General features: G+C 40.6%; 1 protein-coding gene across 2 annotated transcripts in view; it reads left to right on the top strand.

Moving 5' to 3' along the window:
• Positions 1 to 22,203, top strand: part of SLC44A2 (solute carrier family 44 member 2 (CTL2 blood group)) — a 1,192,885-nt gene that overhangs the window by 118,326 nt on the left and 1,052,356 nt on the right. The window lies entirely within an intron of this gene.

The raw sequence follows: 22,203 nt of genomic DNA, 5'->3' as shown, positions 1-22,203 counted from the left end.
TTCCTGGCACACAGTAGTCTTTTGGGGAGTTCCTGGCACACAGTAGTCTTGTGGGGAGTTCCTGGTATATGGCAGGTCTTGTGGATTGTTCCCAGTAAGCAGTTTTTGGAGTGCCTCTAGCATCTTAGTATATATTAATACAACTTCATTATTTTTTCTTCGTATCCATTGAACCCATGTCTTTGAGATTGACCTTTATTCCCTGACAACTTTTGATTGCAATTCTTCAAATGTTGCATGCCATGAAGGTGTAATCATGGTTTTAAATATTGCACTCCATCTTTACCCTTATCACCAATATGATTAATGTACTCAGCCTGTTCATGGCATACCCTAATGCCCGTGATGCCCCAGTATGGAGGGTTGCAGCATTTTCCATTGTGCATTGCTTTTTGGATGAGGTATTGCCCCCCATTGTGCCGCCATCTGTCTTGACATTGATGTTCACTTTGCTTTCCCATCTCAATCAGACAGAATTGGAGTGATGCCGCAATGAAAGGTCAACCCTGACGTTGCATTCGTCCTGTGTACATTACTGTAATGTGCAGGTGTGGTAACACTTTACATCAAGACTAGTAATCTGTGATCCATTCCTCCATTGTGATCTTAGTACAGTCATCCTGCTCGTTATAAGTGATTCAGAGCATTGGAAATCTGAGGAAAAACACATCAACCCCCTGGTGAACATTATTCGCCTTTTCAGGTTTTGTTTTTATGGCAAACTAACATTCTGAATTATTTAAAGCGTCCTCCATGACTCTAATATAAGAGAATGGATGTCTAGTGCTTAATGGAGTTGGACAGAGTGGGAATCGGCATTTGAAAGACAGTCAGCAAAATCATCTGCCCCAGACAAAAACAAAGCAACTTTACAAATAGTCTTATTTAACCCCTTTCTGTCGTGCAACATAACAGTACGTAACACTATGGGCGCGGGTGTATAGAACAGGCTCAGGAGATGAGCCAGTTCCACACTTGATGGGTGCTGACTGTTATACAGTGAAGACACAAAAGAGAATAGTAAAACCAAAAACACTCAGTTTGAAAAAATGTTGCAGTAATCCGCAAGTGCTAGTAAAAGATGTAAAAAACAGGGTATTTGGTTGATACGTTTTTTGCAAAAAATGTATACTAAGCTGCTCTACCAATCTTCACGGTATACCCTTATCAGAGCAGTCCTAACTAATGTATGCAATCCCTATCTGATGTATTTAAAAACTTGATCATCTGTATATAACCTGTGTGAACAGGGTTCAGAGAGGAAAAATCCATGTGTGCATACAGGGTAGAACAGCTATTGTGCAGATAGCCCAAGAGGAGTGGTGGAACTCCCCAGTCTTGTAGACACAAGAGAACAATTATGGAAACAGGAACACATGGGCTACTTGCACAGTGAACAAGTCTGTAGGATCATGTTCACACACCACCAAGAAACCTGAAGACACAAAAGAGAATAGTAAAACCAAAAACACTCAGTTTGAAAAAATGTTGCAGTAATCCGCAAGTGCTAGTAAAAGATGTAAAAAACAGGGTATTTGGTTGATACGTTTTTTGCAAAAAATGTATACTAAGCTGCTCTACCAATCTTCACGGTATACCCTTATCAGAGCAGTCCTAACTAATGTATGCAATCCCTATCTGATGTATTTAAAAACCTGATCATCTGTATATAACCTGTGTGAACAGGGTTCAGAGAGGAAAAATCCATGTGTGCATACAGGGTAGAACAGCTATTGTGCAGATAGCCCAAGAGGAGTGGTGGAACTCCCCAGTCTTGTAGACACAAGAGAACAATTATGGAAACAGGAACACATGGGCTACTTGCACAGTGAACAAGTCTGTAGGATCATGTTCACACACCACCAAGAAACCTGAAGACACAAAAGAGAATAGTAAAACCAAAAACACTCAGTTTGAAAAAATGTTGCAGTAATCCGCAAGTGCTAGTAAAAGATGTAAAAAACAGGGTATTTGGTTGATACGTTTTTTGCAAAAAATGTATACTAAGCTGCTCTACCAATCTTCACGGTATACCCTTATCAGAGCAGTCCTAACTAATGTATGCAATCCCTATCTGATGTATTTAAAAACCTGATCATCTGTATATAACCTGTGTGAACAGGGTTCAGAGAGGAAAAATCCATGTGTGCATACAGGGTAGAACAGCTATTGTGCAGATAGCCCAAGAGGAGTGGTGGAACTCCCCAGTCTTGTAGACACAAGAGAACAATTATGGAAACAGGAACACATGGGCTACTTGCACAGTGAACAAGTCTGTAGGATCATGTTCACACACCACCAAGAAACCTGAAGACACAAAAGAGAATAGTAAAACCAAAAACACTCAGTTTGAAAAAATGTTGCAGTAATCCGCAAGTGCTAGTAAAAGATGTAAAAAACAGGGTATTTGGTTGATACGTTTTTTGCAAAAAATGTATACTAAGCTGCTCTACCAATCTTCACGGTATACCCTTATCAGAGCAGTCCTAACTAATGTATGCAATCCCTATCTGATGTATTTAAAAACCTGATCATCTGTATATAACCTGTGTGAACAGGGTTCAGAGAGGAAAAATCCATGTGTGCATACAGGGTAGAACAGCTATTGTGCAGATAGCCCAAGAGGAGTGGTGGAACTCCCCAGTCTTGTAGACACAAGAGAACAATTATGGAAACAGGAACACATGGGCTACTTGCACAGTGAACAAGTCTGTAGGATCATGTTCACACACCACCAAGAAACCTGAAGACACAAAAGAGAATAGTAAAACCAAAAACACTCAGTTTGAAAAAATGTTGCAGTAATCCGCAAGTGCTAGTAAAAGATGTAAAAAACAGGGTATTTGGTTGATACGTTTTTTGCAAAAAATGTATACTAAGCTGCTCTACCAATCTTCACGGTATACCCTTATCAGAGCAGTCCTAACTAATGTATGCAATCCCTATCTGATGTATTTAAAAACCTGATCATCTGTATATAACCTGTGTGAACAGGGTTCAGAGAGGAAAAATCCATGTGTGCATACAGGGTAGAACAGCTATTGTGCAGATAGCCCAAGAGGAGTGGTGGAACTCCCCAGTCTTGTAGACACAAGAGAACAATTATGGAAACAGGAACACATGGGCTACTTGCACAGTGAACAAGTCTGTAGGATCATGTTCACACACCACCAAGAAACCTGAAGACACAAAAGAGAATAGTAAAACCAAAAACACTCAGTTTGAAAAAATGTTGCAGTAATCCGCAAGTGCTAGTAAAAGATGTAAAAAACAGGGTATTTGGTTGATACGTTTTTTGCAAAAAATGTATACTAAGCTGCTCTACCAATCTTCACGGTATACCCTTATCAGAGCAGTCCTAACTAATGTATGCAATCCCTATCTGATGTATTTAAAAACTTGATCATCTGTATATAACCTGTGTGAACAGGGTTCAGAGAGGAAAAATCCATGTGTGCATACAGGGTAGAACAGCTATTGTGCAGATAGCCCAAGAGGAGTGGTGGAACTCCCCAGTCTTGTAGACACAAGAGAACAATTATGGAAACAGGAACACATGGGCTACTTGCACAGTGAACAAGTCTGTAGGATCATGTTCACACACCACCAAGAAACCTGAAGACACAAAAGAGAATAGTAAAACCAAAAACACTCAGTTTGAAAAAATGTTGCAGTAATCCGCAAGTGCTAGTAAAAGATGTAAAAAACAGGGTATTTGGTTGATACGTTTTTTGCAAAAAATGTATACTAAGCTGCTCTACCAATCTTCACGGTATACCCTTATCAGAGCAGTCCTAACTAATGTATGCAATCCCTATCTGATGTATTTAAAAACCTGATCATCTGTATATAACCTGTGTGAACAGGGTTCAGAGAGGAAAAATCCATGTGTGCATACAGGGTAGAACAGCTATTGTGCAGATAGCCCAAGAGGAGTGGTGGAACTCCCCAGTCTTGTAGACACAAGAGAACAATTATGGAAACAGGAACACATGGGCTACTTGCACAGTGAACAAGTCTGTAGGATCATGTTCACACACCACCAAGAAACCTGAAGACACAAAAGAGAATAGTAAAACCAAAAACACTCAGTTTGAAAAAATGTTGCAGTAATCCGCAAGTGCTAGTAAAAGATGTAAAAAACAGGGTATTTGGTTGATACGTTTTTTGCAAAAAATGTATACTAAGCTGCTCTACCAATCTTCACGGTATACCCTTATCAGAGCAGTCCTAACTAATGTATGCAATCCCTATCTGATGTATTTAAAAACCTGATCATCTGTATATAACCTGTGTGAACAGGGTTCAGAGAGGAAAAATCCATGTGTGCATACAGGGTAGAACAGCTATTGTGCAGATAGCCCAAGAGGAGTGGTGGAACTCCCCAGTCTTGTAGACACAAGAGAACAATTATGGAAACAGGAACACACTGTTATACAGTGAACAGAGCCAGCTCCATTTGCTGCTGTTTAACCATTCTGATGCCATTGTCAATCACTGACAGTGCCATTTAAAGGGGATATTTCACTTGATTTTTTAATTTAACCTGAGTACCGCCTCCAACAGGTGCTGCTCCACTGATTCTGGAACAGTTTTCTTTTTTTTTCTAGGCCTCTCTGTTCCAAAGTTATGACCCTGATATTAATGATGAAAATATTCCCTTCAGTTCACTGGGCGTGTACCACAGAACACATCTGTGGGCGTGGACATGTTTTGATTGGCCAATGCCCACATAGAAGTTCTGTGGTACACGCCCAGTTGATTGAAGGGAACGTTTGCACCATTATTACCAGGGGGCATAGCTTTGGAACAGAGGGTCACAGAAGAAAAAGAAAAACTGTTCCAGAATCAGTGGGACAGTGGCAGCTGGACGAAAGACTACATTTGAATAAAGCATTTGAATAAAGAAAAAGTCTGGTGAAAGGTGCTATTTCAATGAGTGGCTAGCTTATGTGTGTGCCCCAATCCGCGGTGCCGTACCAAGGTATATGTTGGAATCAGTTGTATATATGCAATAAGCTCACTGTGAGTTCCCAAATAATCGGCCTAGTTGCGAAAACAACTGCGGCCTCCTTCGTTAATCGTTGGTCAATTGCGTAATTGTCCTGACGATAGGGGGCAGCAGAGAGCTGTTTGTGACAAAACGTTAATAGAGGGTGGATCTGCGCAACCTCCCCAACCGGCTGTGATCTTTGACACCCACATTCCCAAGTTTAAAAATACATTTTTACAAAAAAAAATAAAAAATTGTAAAAAGTGTATTTGGTATCGCCACCCCCTTAAAAAATATAAAATTAATTATCCCATTTGGTAAATGCAGTAAGGAGAAAAAAAAAACATGAATTTTAAGTCTTCTCCCCAAAATGCAAAAAACAAAACCGCAAAAGGGAAAAATTGCCCGTCATGAAGATTAAAGCTATTCTATTGTTTTTTGTATGCAACTCCTATGCAAAAAGCGCTAACTAGTCACAAGAACCAATATCTCATCGCGTATAAAATATGCTCATAAACGGACAGCAAACAATTCTGGCGGGCTCTCTTGCCTGTTTCCAGTCTTTGACTTTCAGATCTGGTTCCCATTGCTGTCTGATCAACCAGGGTTGGAGAGTCTCCTGAACGGTATCAGACTAATAATTGAGTGGGGAGCAGGGAATGGGGTGTGTCTTTGGAGGGGTTATTTGGTAGCGTAAAGGGGGTTGTCCACTTAATTTGTTTAATTTGCTCATGGGACCAGGGTGATGGTAAAAAAAAAATAGCTTGCATTACATAATGGACAAGCGCTGCTTACCCTTATTTTGTACTGTGCCCCCGATGGTCTCCTGACTTCCTCTTCTGCTGCGGGCCATCAAGTGACCACTAGCAGTTGTTGATTTGGTTGTACTGGTTGCATCTTATCTATGGCGGAAGAAACAGTGACGTCATCGTTAGAGGGGTTGTCTGGTGAAAGCAAGATAGCGCCTATCCTCAGCATAGGTGATTGGTGGGGGTCCGATCGCTGTGCACTGCACCGATAAGGAGAAAGGGGAATTTGCCTCCTCAACCACCGCTCCATTTACTCACTATTGTGCTGGGCAAAGTAGCTCCATAAAGAATAAACGGAGCGGTGATTGGGCATTCGATACGCTGCACCATTTTCAGCCAAGCAATGCTCCCTGGGAAAGGGAGTATGCAAATTAGCTCTCTAGGGTCTCTCTCTAGTGCCACCTAATGGAGATAGTTACCCCAAAATGTAATTTCTAACTGTTCAACAAATCTTGCAACATAAAAGGAGATTGGCAAAACTGGAGTCTTTTACCCCCAATAAAAAAAAAGAGAATCCAATCAATCGGGTTTTTTTTTGGGGGGGGGGAAATATTTCTGTCCTTTATTAGTAGAGAAGAGAAAAGCGGTTTAACTGACTGAAACAATAGAAGATTACCTCCTGTATACAGTGCCTTGCGAAAGTATTCGCCCCCCTGGAACTTTTCATCCTTTTCCCACGTATCATGCTTCAAACATAAAGATACCAAATGTAAATTTTTGAAGAATCAACAAGTGGAACACAATTGTGCAGTTGAACGAAATTTATTGGTTATTTTTAATTTTTGTGGAAATTCAAAAACTGAAAAGTGGGGCGTGCAATATTATTCGGCCCCTTTACGTTCACTCCAGAAGTTCATTGTGGATCTCTGAATGATCCAATGTTGTCCTAAATGCCTAATGATGATAAATATAATCCACCTGTGTGTAATCAAGTCTCCGTATAAATGCACCTGTGATAGTCTCAGGGTTCTGTTTGAAGCCCCAGGGGCCGAATACTTTCGCAAGGCACCGTAAATGCTTCATATTATGAAACTCTTCATGTTTTGCTCGGTAAGAAACCAGTCATTTCTGAGAAACGGACCAATGCAGCACCACTGATGCATAGACTGAAAGCTCCGACGTGGATCTCCTGCTTCTTGTGGTTGTTGTATTTTTGTTGTTTCTGCTGTCAAAAAAATCAAAAATGGTGAAAAAATGCAATTTCGCCATTGTTTTTTTTTTTTTCCTTTGTCGTTCATTGTATAGTAAAAATGAACTGTTAATATTATTCTCCGGGTCAGTATGAATTTTACGACACCAAACTTTCATCTTTTTAATGTATTTTAGTGGTCTGAAAAATTCAGAATGTTATTAAAAAAAAAAAAAAAGACCTGTACATTATTTTCTATTTTTTCAGTACTGGAGATGTGTGAGGGGATTCTTTCTAGAGTGGCAAGATGGCGTTTTTTCTGCTACCATTTTGGCATACATACAACATTTTAATTGCTTTTTATTTTTTTGGTGAGACGTGCAATGACCAATTGCGGTAACATCAGTTCTGACTTTTCATTATTTTAACTTTTACTTTATGGTATTTATTGTACAGTTTTTTTTTACTTTTACAACCAAATTATGTTTTTATGTATTCTTTTATTTCAATATTTATTTTATTTATTTTATTTCTTTATTTTTAAATTGGGGGACAAAAAAAAATATTGCTGAAAACTTTAAGAATGGACTGATTTCAGTCCCCTCCTGTGGTCCTGGAAGTGGAACCCCTGATCTGTGACTGTCCGAAGCAGCTTCTTCCCTGAACCTGTGTGCTGGTTGGTGATGTGTATGGCGGGTGTATGGCGGGTGAATCGGTTGGTTGAGTATGTGAATCTCAGCTTCATTCATTGGCTGTGGGACGACCGATAGAGAATGGGGGATAGTTTACAGTCTTGACCCCTTTAATGAACTAATCGAGCCATTTAACCCCCTTTAAGCATGTGAGCAACACAGGGTTGAGTAGAAAGCTCTCTGTTTGTGCCATCACATCATCATCTGCAGAAACTCTACGAGAAGGGACCAAAATTAGGCCATTCATAAAGTTTTCAGAAATAAAGTTAATAAATTGAATTAATTTGCATTTGGAAACCAACCAAGACCTTTCTACACTGTCAGAAAACAGAAAACTGGAGCTCCGACGCAATAAAAATATATCATATAATGGATTGAGTTAACAATTGTTCAAATTTTTAGGCTTAGGCTACATGGTGATAGCTCAGCAACACACTGAAACATTGACTGTAATGATTTCCTGTGGCGTTATGTGCTGCGACAGCAACACAGAGTCACAATTGTCTCCAAATCTGTTGGCTGTTTTGCTGATGGTTGTAAGTTTCACATGGCTCGTTTGCCATAAGCTTCAATGCAATCGAAAGCGGCTTATTTGCCATAGGACTCAATGCAGGCGCACGTGGCTCATTTGCCATAGGCTTCAATACAGTCGCAAGCTTCTCATTTGCCATAGGCTTCAATGAAGGTGCACATGGCTTATTTGTCATAGGCTTCAATACAGTCGCAAGCTTCTCATTTGCCATAGGCTTCAATGAAGGTGCACATGGCTCATTTGTCATAGGCTTCAATACAGCCGCAAGCTTCTCATTTGCCATAGGCTTCAATGAAGGTGCACATGGCTCATTTGTCATAGGCTTCAATACAGTCGCAAGCTTCTCATTTGCTGTAGGCTTCAATGAAGGCGCACATGGCTTAATTGTCATAGGCTTCAATGAAGACGCAAGCAGCATATTTGCCATAATCTTCAATGCCAGTCACACCCAACATGCAACTTATTTGGAACTTGGCTGAGTTTATTTCCAGAAAAATCAGGGTTCTAAAATAAAAGCGGAACAGCAAGTCGCAGAGAAGTTGCACAAATGTTTTTACCACACATCTGGACACAGTTGTCTAAGATGGAAAATGGAGATGACCAACTCATAAGATTAGCCACAGCGAACCCCACCAATATCAGCAGGAGAGGTTGACTGCCCAATTTATATAACACCTGACTGCAGATTTGGGCAAGGTGGCAAAACATATCAATTCTTTGTCCTCTTATACCTAGGAAAAAGGGGAGAGGCTCCTGCTGCAGAAAGTGGTTGTACAGTTACACACAGGACTCCCGTTCTGGGGGTGATGTCCTTATTTATTGGACATTTATGGCATTTTCTTGGTAAAGATGAGGATACCTCTGGAACGTTGCACTGAGCAGCGATGATTTCTGTTTTGGATTCTCGGCTGGTTCTGTTCTTTACATGAACAGATTAGGATGAAGATGTGATTTTTCTTCTCAGCATCGTTGTGCATTTATATTTATCCAGCAGAGCAGATGTGATATTGGATTGTGATGTGAATCATAAAGGAGCAGGGTCTGTTTAACACCTGGTGCATTGGCAATGGTGAAGATGTGCACCAACAGCCCGGGGAGCACAAGCTGTGCACAGACATAAGTCACATCTCTCCCTCTATTCCCCATATTTACACTTTAATGCTTTCTCATTTTCTAATGCCGGTCAGAACAATTTCCCAGTATTTACTTTCCAGCATGCAAAGTACACATACAGATTAGATTACCAGGATTTCCATGAATAGCAATTGTGCTGACATTTTTTTTTCTCATTGACACCCAGGGAAAGATGTAAAGGGGATCTGTCATCAGAAAATGACTTATTGCTAAACTCAAGATTTTCGTGTTAAATGTATATTTTTTAAATTATTGGCAATGTTTTATTTTTTTCATATCACAATCTGTATTGCAAAAAAAAATATATAGAAATGTTGCAATTCTCACATTGGCCACTGGGGATTTTTTTTGGACTCGAACTTCCTGTTGTTTCAGGAAACAACACATGTACATTAACCCCAATGGTCAGACTTTAGCTCTATGCTTTGTATTGAAGTTTATAATGAGCATGTGCAAAGGTCATTGTACAAGAGGGGAAGCAGGGTCAGCTGTGACATCACCTATTGTGATTGGTGGATCCTGTGTTATCAGCTGAATATAGAGGTGTATGGGTGGACAGCATACTCATCTTTAGTGCTCAGTGTCAGGCAGCTGCTGATAAGGAAAATGAAATAATGGGATGCATTAAAAGAGACATAGATGCTCATGATGAGAACTTAGTTTTGCCTCTATATAAGTCACTAGTGCGACCACACTTATAATACTGGGTACAATTTTGGTCTCTGGTGTATAAGAAGGACATTGTTGTACTAGAGTGGGTGCAGAGAAAAAGCAGCTAAGGTAATTAAGGGAATGGGTGACTGCAGGAACAAGACAGTGTCATGATCCAGACAGGGTTTTGAGTCCTGTCTTCCCTTCTCCTGGTCTGATCATGTCAGGGGTTAACTTTTCTAAGCCTCAGTCTGGTTTCAGGTTTTGCTATTTATCTCTGTTGCATCCTGCAGGCGGTGTCAGTTACAGTTCTGCCTACGGCGTGTGTAGCTGACTCTGGTATATCCTGATTTATCCTGCTGCATGAGCTGCCTGAACCCATGTCTCTGTTTTCCCCAATCCCTGTCTTGACTCAGTGTATTCCCTTTTACGTGTTTACACCCTGGTTTTGACTTGGCTTGTATCCTGACCTGCTTCTGTCTTTGGCTTATCCGCTCCTGACTGTTACTGACCTCTTGGCTTGTCTCTGGCTCTGTGTTTTGTCTATTCCTTTGGTACTGCGCTACTGACTATATTTACCCGGCTTGTTTGACTATCCTGCTGCCTTCTAGTGGTAGCCTCGCTGCTGCATGACAGGCCTGCTTTGTCTAGGTACAGCACTCCTTCCACTCTATAGCCATCTAGTGGAGCTTATACCTACCTACATTGCATCAGCATGACAGACAGGTTATCCAGCTTGGGGTTCTACAGTTTGGAAAAATGAAGGCTTAGACGGGATCTTATTATACTGTACAAATATATGAATGGACAGTACAGAGATCTGTATAATGAGCTTTTAACACCTAGGCTTTTGAGGGTGCTCTGCACCTTATGTTACCACTATTTTTGTTGGAGTGCCAAAATGTATGTACATTTTGGTGCCAAGTATCTCAATATTTCTTGTATTAGCTCATCCATCAGTACAGCGCTTATCCTGCCCTTATTTCCTCTGTATGTGCTTTCGTCCTCTAAAGCCTATATTTTTCTTCCCTCCCTGAGACTCTTGAAGCTTTGTCATCTGTCAATAATATGGAGATCTGTGTACAATTTCCACCGATCCCTGCTGCAATCTCTAACACTGAGAGGAGGGACAGTGGAGCAGAGGGAACCATCATATTAATTTATAACATTTTTGCCGAGCTCTCAGCTAGAAAACGGACTTAAATATAATTTGTGTAAAGGTTTCTGTAGCCTCTAAATAACTTCTATCTTGAGAAATAAATTCCCATAAATATCTATGTATTGACTGTATAAGTAGAGTCTTTTTTTTTTAGATGTGACAGGTTTATATCTGTCCTTTTTCGAAGTTGCGGAGTACTGGTGGGTTACCGTGTGACTTGGCTCCGCTAGAAAAACATATGCTTTGGTAACTTTTTTTGCTATCCGGAGCAGATGGCGTACATTTACATAGTCTTAGTACAATATACATTTTAATGAACACATGCAAACAACTTAGATTTCAATAATGGGAAAAAAAAGGAAAAATAAAGTGGTAGAAAAGTATGCCAGAAATGTACTTGGTGTTAGCGTTTGCTTTGCAGAACAGTAAAGAATTTGCATATTTTATTTTTTTTTTTAATATACAAAGGATTTTTTTTTTTTTACAAAGTACAAATATCTTGACTTTGTGGCTAAAATGTGATGTGAATAGAATGTATTTGCAAGTTCTTATTGGTGATACATTTAGGAATTAAGCTTCTTTTCCCCTCTGATAGCACTCAGTATAAGAGAGGAGAGAAAGTGCAGCTGCATCCCCCTCCTCCCAGCTTTAGATGCAATGTTTGACTTTTTTGGTTAATGAGGACGTTTCTGATCCATTTCCTTCACTGTCCCCAATATGTTAATGAAGAAGGACTAGTCTGACCAGATGTAGCTTCCCCCAGGACTAGTCCTACCTTGGATCATTTATTTACTTCCTGTTGGGCACGATTGACAGCCTGCATACAATCCCCGTCATAAGAGGACCACCCGGAAATCTCATGTATGTGGCCATGTCTCGCAGCACTACTATAAGAGGGATTTTATGAAGGCTAACAATCACGCCCAGAGGGGTGATATTAAGGGATCTGAGTCTGGGGAGATAACACTTTGCTGGGCTATTCCTGACTCATTATTACTTGACAAAATACAGATTAAAAGCACACTTTTAAGAGAAAAACGTTAGTTAGGCAAATAAAAGACATTGTAGAGAATACTATATCAATATGGTATGCAAATTGTCTCTTCAGAGAGGAAGAGGACTTGAACTCTAGTGTCATTTATTGGAAGCAGAAATCCATAAAGTCAGTATCGACCCCTTAACGAGCCTTGCCACATGACTTAAGATGAAAGCTAAAACAGAATCTCTATTTGCAAACATGTGTTTCGGTGTATTTGCTCCTCTTCAGTGCAAAGCAAGAGATCTGATTTGGCTGTATGAGAGGCATCTGACTTGGATCTAAGAGGTAACGTCTCTCCTTGTGGAGAGTGACAAGTATTGCATGGCCCATAAGTCTCCTTACACTGGCACGTCAGACATATCACTCTTCACAAGTAGAGACATTACTACTATAGTAGCAGTTGAGGAGAATCAGGAGACCTGATAAGTTCCCTTCAAACCTTTTCAAAAGGAAAGGGCCATAGTGTGCCTGGAGGAAGGCAAAAACGAGTTTAGTTTGGGGTGGATTTTACCAAAGAGATCTTTTTCTCTCCCTCACGTGCGTTTTTTATGAATTCATGGGACAAGTCTCCAGTCTCCACCCTTTTATTTTTTTCTGCCCAAAGGAGAAGTCTTGAATAAGATCTCAGAACCAAATAGTGTAGAGGATGGCCCCAACCAGAGCTTGACTTTGTAAGTCCAAGGGCTTATCCCCGTCCAGCTTCCCCCTGCCCCGATCCCTTTGACCGTCAGGTCTTTCCCAAGAGATAGACACGTGTCAGTCAACTGAAGCTGGGCAGGGACCCGGACTAGTCAGCATAGACACATACTGCTCAGCCGACTTTTTAAAGTCTGACTATTCCAAAACATACCTGGCCGTAATGGTGCAGCCAATGTATAATTTATTCTGGCCATACTTTGGGCAGCATGAATCTGATGTCACGTTCCATTTATGTAAAAGTTTTACACAGAATAAACTATTTTTTCAACAAATTGTTAGTTTAATGTGAAAAAAAACTTGTCTATGAGAAAAAAATATTACCCATCGTTACACTTTGATCAAAATAAGAGGTTAAAAAAAAGAGACTAGGAAACCAGCAAGGTGATCACACGGCCTCTCCGAGTATTAAATCACCGTTGCCAGCCATCTAGTGTCTAGAAAATATTTCACACAAAAAATTTGAACACCTTTGTAAGTTGTTTTTTTTTATAAAAGAACAAATCTCCCCAAAAAATAACCCAGAGCAGTAAAATCAGTGACTTATTACCGCAACGTCAGGTCTTGGAATGAGTTAAGGAAAAAGATCCCGAAAGCCGAAGAAGCTTCATCCTTCAGGGGTTAATAATTGAATGTGCTGACACGTCTGTGGGTCCGTTCATGGGCAACCTCATTTGTGCAAGACAAGATAAATGAAGCCGTGCGTGGCTCGCTCCACCATTCAGTCTTATATACAAAGGCAACATTTCAATTAGCGGAGGGAGATTAGTCCGTTGTATCCACTTTATCTCACTCCGGTAATGTTCATGGTAATTCCAGCTACAATTACTCTCTGCTAAAGGGAAAGGGATAAATGGCGGTGTATGAATTCCAGCGATTCCGCTTATTTTTTCTTTGCAAATTTGAACCATCAAAGTGCTTTTTTTCAGACCTGCAACACGTCAGTTCCTTCAGCGGTTTCGCTGCTTTTTTTACCCATTCAAATGAACAGGAAAAAAAAACGTAAGTAATAAAGGATAAAAAAAAATGCACTCAACAACTCCCATGTTTTAAGCAGCGTTTTTCCTGCCAACACTCTGTTTTTTGCTGTAGAAAAACCTGCTGCAACTACTTAGTGCGCACCTAGCCGAACACGTCATCTTTAGTCTGCAGGTCGTTATGATCTCGTTGATACCAAACTTATGTCGTGTGTTTTCATTTACGATAAATATTTTTTTTATTAAAGGGAACCAGTCACCCCCAGTCTGTAATGCTGTAGATAAGCCCCCGATATATCCTGAAAGATGAGAAAAAGAGTTTAGATTATACTCACCCAGGGGCGGTCCCGCTCCGATGGGCGTCGCGGTCCGATCTTCATAGGATGACGTCCTCTTCTTGTCTTCACGCTGTGGCTCCGGCGTACTTTGTCTACCTATGCAGCATCAATAGTAAAAAGATTTAATGCTAAAAATAATAATAAAAAAAAATCATTATATACTCACCTTCCGCCGCCTTTCCCGCTCCTTGCGACGCTCCGGAAACCGCTCCATGCAAGCGTCAGGATCCGGTGGCAAGGATGGTATGCGAGAAGGACCTGCCATGACGTCACGGTCATATGACCGCGATGTCATCACAGGTCCTGCGCTCATACCAACCCTGGGACCGGAAGCTGCCGCGTGCACCGCACACAGGGCCAGGACTTCAAAGGGCCTTCGGAAGGTGAGTATATGTTTATTTTTTATTTTTTAGTCTGTATACTACGTGGCTCTGTGCTGTGTACTACGTCGCTGTGCAATATACTATGTGGCTGGACAATATACTAGGTAGCTGGGCAATATAGTACTTCGCTGTGCGATATACTACGTGGCTGGGCAATATACTACGTGGCTGGGCAATATACTACGTGGCTGGGCAATATACTACGTGGCTGGGCAATATACTACGTGGCTGGGCAATATACTACGTGGCTGGGCAATTTACGTGGCTGGGCAATTTACTACGTGACTGGGCAATATACTACGTGGCTGGGCAATATACTACGTGGCTGGGCAATATACTACGTGGCTGGGCAATATACTACGTGGCTGGGCAATTTACTACGTGACTGGGCAATATACTACGTGGCTGGGCAATATACTACGTGGCTGGGCAATATACTACGTGGACATGCATATTCTAGAATACCCGATGCGTTAGAATCGGGCCACCATCTAGTAAAATATATAATATAGTATTGCCATTATCATACTGATTCACAAAATACATATCAGTCATCTTATTCCCATAGTGCTTATATATCAGAGGCTAAAGTCACTTCCACAAAGTATAAGCACATTTCACATGGTGGGTCCCAATAGAAAAAATGAAGTGAAGGAGATACTGATAAAACAATTACATTTATTGAAATACAATCTAAAAGTGTGTAATACACAAGGTAAAATTAGACATGAAATGGGGGAACGGAAACCTCCAAATACCAGGGAGGCACACCACAGCACTAAAAAGTATAAACAGGGATCCCAAGACAGGCTGCTATTTCAATCCGTCACATGTGTATCCACAGATTATTGCATCTATTACATGTGTGTCAATAGGGAAAGCTGCTTAGGGGATTCCAGATAACAATATAGTGCCCAGCGCACAGAGTTGTATACAGGGTACTTGTGTATGGAGTATAGGAAGGGCAATGAGGTAATAAAGGCAGAAAAAGCCCAGAAAGTTTAGCGGAAAAGCTATACAGTGATTCTGGGGAGCGATAAGTATCACTATGTGCCTGGAAAAGTACTCATAGATGCACCTAATCAGTATCCAATAACAAGAATAGTTACCTGTAATGTGTCCAAGACTGTGCGCCCGAGTAAAGATGGAGGATAAGGTGCTGTGGAGGCCCCCCGCGCCCAACAAGCGCCGTTTCGCAGGATAGCTTCTTCAAAATGGGGCGTATACTACGTCGCTGTGCAATATACTACGTGGCTGGACAATATACTAGGTAGCTGGGCAATATAGTACGTCGCTGTGCGATATACTACGTGGCTGGGCAATATACTACGTGGCTGGGCAATATACTACGTGGCTGGGCAATATACTACGTGGCTGGGCAATATACTATGTGGCTGGGCAATATACTACGTGGCTGGGCAATATACTACGTGGCTGGGCAATATACTACGTGGCTGGGCAATATACTACGTGGCTGGGCAATATACTACGTGGCTGGGCAATATACTACGTGGCTGGGCAATATACTATGTGGCTGGGCAATATACTACGTGGCTGGGCAATATACTACGTGGCTGGGCAATATACTACGTGGCTGGACAATATACTAGGTAGCTGGGCAATATAGTACGTCGCTGTGCGATATACTACGTGGCTGGGCAATATACTACGTGGCTGGGCAATATACTACGTGGCTGGGCAATATACTACGTGGCTGGGCAATATACTACGTCGCTGTGCAATATACTACGTGGCTGGACAATATACTAGGTAGCTGGGCAATATAGTACGTCGCTGTGCGATATACTACGTGGCTGGGCAATATACTACGTGGCTGGGCAATATACTACGTGGCTGGGCAATATACTACGTGGCTGGGCAATATACTACGTGACTGGGCAATATACTACGTGGCTGGGCAATATACTACGTGGCTGGGCAATATACTACGTGGCTGGGCAATATACTACGTGGCTGGGCAATATACTACGTGGCTGGGCAATATACTACGTCGCTGTGCAATATACTACGTGGCTGGACAATATACTAGGTAGCTGGGCAATATAGTACGTCGCTGTGCGATATACTACGTGGCTGGGCAATATACTACGTGGCTGGGCAATATACTACGTGGCTGGACAATATACTACGTGGCTGGGCAATATACTACGTCGCTGTGCAATATACTACGTGGCTGGACAATATACTAGGTAGCTGGGCAATATAGTACGTCGCTGTGCAATATACTACGTGGCTGGACAATATACTAGGTAGCTGGGCAATATACTACGTGGCTGGACAATATACTACGTGGCTGGGCAATATACTACGTGGCTGGGCAATATACTACGTGATTGGCCAATATACTACGGGGACATGCATATTCTAGAATACCCGATGCGTTAGAATCGGGCCACCATCTAGTAAAATATATAATATAGTATTGACATTATCATACTGATTCACAAAATACATATCAGTCATCTTGCACAGTAAAAAAAATAAAACCGATGGAAAATTGCAGAATTGCTGTTTTTTCCCCACCTTATTAGGTATACACTGATATGATACCATTAGAAAATAGAACTTGTTCCACAAAATAAAACAAGTTACAGCAACTGGAAAAAAATAAGTTGCTCCAGACTTTGGAACACAGTAATATAAAAAAAAGAAAGAAAAAAAATGTTCTGTCCTCAACGTAAAAAAATTGCTTCAACGTTAAGGGGTTAAAGATTCGACAACAAAGCTCCATTCGGGTGCCCACTGACAAAGACATCAACAGTCTGTAATTTTAAGGGTAGGTTAATTTTAACACTGAGAGATAGAATATCAAAAATAAAATCCAGAAAATCACATTGTATAAATTATATACGTTTATTTGCAATTTGCAGTGAGAAATAAGTATTTGATTCCTCTGGCAAACAAGACTTAATACTTGGTGGCAAAACCCTTGTTGGCAGGCACAGCAGTCACACGTTTCTTGTAGTTGATGATGAGGTTTGCGCACATGTCAGGAGGAATTTTGCTCCACTCCTCTTTGCAGATCAACTCCAAATCATTAAGATTTTGAGGCTGTTGCTTGGCAACTCGGAGCTTCAACTCCCTCCATAAGTTTTCTATGGGATTAAGGTCTGTAGACTGGCTAGGCCACTCCATGACCTTAATGTGCTTCCTTTTGAGTCACTCCTTTGTTGCCTTGGCTGTATGTTTTAGGTCACTGACTTGCTGGAAGACCCAGCCATGACCCATTTCCTGGTGGAGGGAAGGAAGTTGTCACTCAGGATTTTACGGCACATGGCTCCATCCATTCTCCCATTGATGTGTTGAAGTAGTCCTGTGCGCTTAGCAGAGAAACACCCCAAAAACATACTGTTTCCACCTCCATGCTTGACAGTGGGGACGGTGTTCATTGCACCATAGGCAGCATTTCTCTTCCTCCATGCAAGGCGAATTAAGTTATTGCCAAAGACCTCAATTTTTGTCTCATCTGCGACAGCACCTTCTCCCAATCACTCACAGATAAATCCAGGTGTTCATTGCCAAACTTCAGATGGGCCTGCACATGTGCCTTCTTAAGCAGCGGGACCTTGCGGGTATTGCAGGATTTCAAACCTTTACGGCGTAATGTGTTATTAATGGTTTTCTTGGTGACTGTGGTCCCAGCTGCCTTGAGATCACTAACACGTTCCCCCATGTGGTTTTAGGCTGATCTCTCACCTTCCTCATGATCAAGGATACCCCACGAGGTGAGCTTTTGCATGGTGCCCCAGATCGATGTCGATTGACAGTCATTTTGTATTTCTTCCATTTTCTTACTATTGCACCAACAGTTGTCTCCTTCTCATCTAGCGTCTCACTTATGATTTTGTAGCCCACTCCAGCTTTGTGCAGGTCTATGATCTTGTCCCTGACATCCTTATAAAGCTGTTTGGTCTTGTCCATGTTGTAGAGGTTAGAGTCTGATTGATTAATTGAGTCTGTGGACACGAACCCTTTATAAAGGTGACTGTCTTTAATGCAGGTAACGAGTTGAGTAGGAGCGTCTAAACTGGTCTGCAGGAGCCAGAACTCTTAATGGTTGGTGGGGGATCAAATACTTATTTCTCATTGCAAAATGCAAATAAATTTGCATAATTTATGCAATGTGATTTTCTGGGTTTTATTTTTGCTATTCTATCTCTCAATGTTAAAATTAACCTACCCTTAAAAATATAGACTGTTCATGTCTTTCTCAGTGGGCAAACTTACAAAATCAGCAAGGGATCAAATAATTACTTCCTTCACTGTATGCGTTCACAGAGCACATGCTTACAGATATTTATGCATACACAGAGCATATACATACGAACACATGTATACACAGAGCATACATACAGACATATGTATACACAGAGCACATACATACAGACACATGTATACACAGAACACATACATACGTATACATGTATACACAGAGCACATACATACATACGCATGTATACACAGAGCACATACATATACATGTATGCACAGAACACATACATACAGACACATGTATACACAGAGCACATACATACATATACATGTATACACAGAGCACATACATACTTACACATGTATACACAGAGCACATACATACATACACATGTATACACAGAGCACATACATACATATACATGTATACACAGAGCACATACATACATACACATGTATACACAGAGCAAATACATATATACACATGTATACACAGAGCACATACATACAGACACATGTATACACAGAGCACATACATACAGACACATGTATACACAGAGCACATACATACAGACACATGTATACACAGAGCACATACATACATATACATGTATACACAGAGCACATACATACATACACATGTATACACAGAGCAAATACATACATACATACATACACATGTATACACAGAGCACATACATACATATACATGTATACACAGAGCACATATATACATACACATGTATACACAGAGCACATACATACATACACATGCATACACAGAGCACATACATACAGACACATGTATACACAGAGCACATACATACAGACACATGTATACACAGAGCACATACATACACATGTATACACAGAGCACATACATACAGACACATGTATACACAGAGCACATACATACAGACACATGTATACACAGAGCACATACATACAGACACATGTATACACAGAGCACATACATACAGACACATGTATACACAGAGCACATACATACAGACACATGTATACACAGAGCATATACATATACATGTATACACAGAGCACATACATACATATACATGTATACACAGAGCACATATATACAGACACATGTATACACAGAGCACATACATACAGACACATGTATACACAGAGCACATACATACATATACATGTATACACAGAGCACATACATACAGACACATGTATACACAGAGCACATACATACAGACACATGTATACACAGAGCACATACATACATATACATGTATACACAGAGCACATACATACAGACACATGTATACACAGAGCACATACATACAGACACATGTATACACAGAGCACATACATACATATACATGTATACACAGAGCACATACATACAGACACATGTATACACAGAGCACATACATACAGACACATGTATACACAGAGCACATACATACAGACACATGTATACACAGAGCACATACATACAGACACATGTATACACAGAGCACATACATACAGACACATGTGTACACAGAGCACATACATACATATACATGTATACACAGAGCACATACATACAGACACATGTATACACAGAGCACATACATACAGACACATGTATACACAGAGCACATACATACAGACACATGTATACACAGAGCACATCTATATATATAATTGTCTAAGGGTTTTTCCGTCTGTCTGTCTGTCTGTCTTTCTGTCTGTCTGTCTGTCTTTCTGTCTGTCTGTCTGTCCTGGAAATCCCGGCTCTCTGATTGGTCGAGGCCGCGACCAATCAGCAACGGGCACAGCGACGATGATGTCATAATGGTTGCCATGGCGACGATGATGTCATAAAGGTTGCCTCGACCAATCAGCGACGGGCACAGTCTGCCGCGAATTTTGGAATCATCATTGTCCATATATTACAGGGACATGCATATTCTAGAATACCCGATGCGTAAGAATCGGGCCACAATCTAGTACATACATATACATGTATACACAGAGCACATACATACATATACATGTATACACAGAGCACATACATACAGACACATGTATACACAGAGCACATACATACAGACACATGTATACACAGAGCACATACATACAGACACATGTATACACAGAGCATATACATACAGACACATGTATACACAGAGCACATACACACAGACACATGTATACACAGAGCAAATACATACATATACATGTATACACAGAGCACATACATACATATACATGTTTACACAGAGCACATACATACATATACATGTATACACAGAGCACATACATACATATACATGTATACACAGAGCACATACATACAGACACATGTATACACAGAGCACATACATACATATACATGTATACACAGAGCACATACATACAGACACATGTATACACAGAGCACATACATACAGACACATGTATACACAGAGCATACATACAGACACATGTATACACAGAGCATATACATACAGACACATGTATACACAGAGCACATACATACAGACACATGTATACACAGAGCATATACATACAGACACATGTATACACAGAGCACATACACACAGACACATGTATACACAGAGCAAATACATACATATACATGTATACACAGAGCACATACATACATATACATGTTTACACAGAGCACATACATACATATACATGTATACACAGAGCACATACATATACATGTATACACAGAGCACATACATACATATACATGTATACACAGAGCACATACATACAGACACATGTATACACAGAGCACATACATACAGACACATGTATACACAGAGCACATACATACAGACACATGTATACACAGAGCACATACATACATATACATGTATACACAGAGCACATACATACAGACACATGTATACACAGAGCACATACATACAGACACATGTATACACAGAGCACATACATACATGTACATGTATACACAGAGCACATACATACAGACACATGTATACACAGAGCACATACATACAGACACATGTATACACAGAGCACATACATACAGACACATGTATACACAGAGCACATACATAAAGACACATGTATACACAGAGCACATACATACAGACACATGTATACACAGAGCACATACATACAGACACATGTATACACAGAGCACATACATACAGACACATGTATACACAGAGCACATACATACAGACACATGTATACACAGAGCACATACATACAGACACATGTATACACAGAGCACATACATACAGACACATGTATACACAGAGCACATACATACAGACACATGTATACACAGAGCACATACATACATATACATGTAGACACAAAAGAGAATAGTAAAACCAAAAACACTCAGTTTGAAAAAATGTTGCAGTAATCCGCAAGTGCTAGTAAAAGATGTAAAAAACAGGGTATTTGGTTGATACGTTTTTTGCAAAAAATGTA

This window comes from Ranitomeya imitator, chromosome 4 (genome assembly GCF_032444005.1).
Source record: "Ranitomeya imitator isolate aRanImi1 chromosome 4, aRanImi1.pri, whole genome shotgun sequence".
Lineage (NCBI taxonomy): Eukaryota > Metazoa > Chordata > Amphibia > Anura > Dendrobatidae > Ranitomeya > Ranitomeya imitator.
The sequence above is the reverse complement of the archived record's forward strand: the minus strand, read 5'-3'. Positions and strand labels throughout refer to the sequence as shown.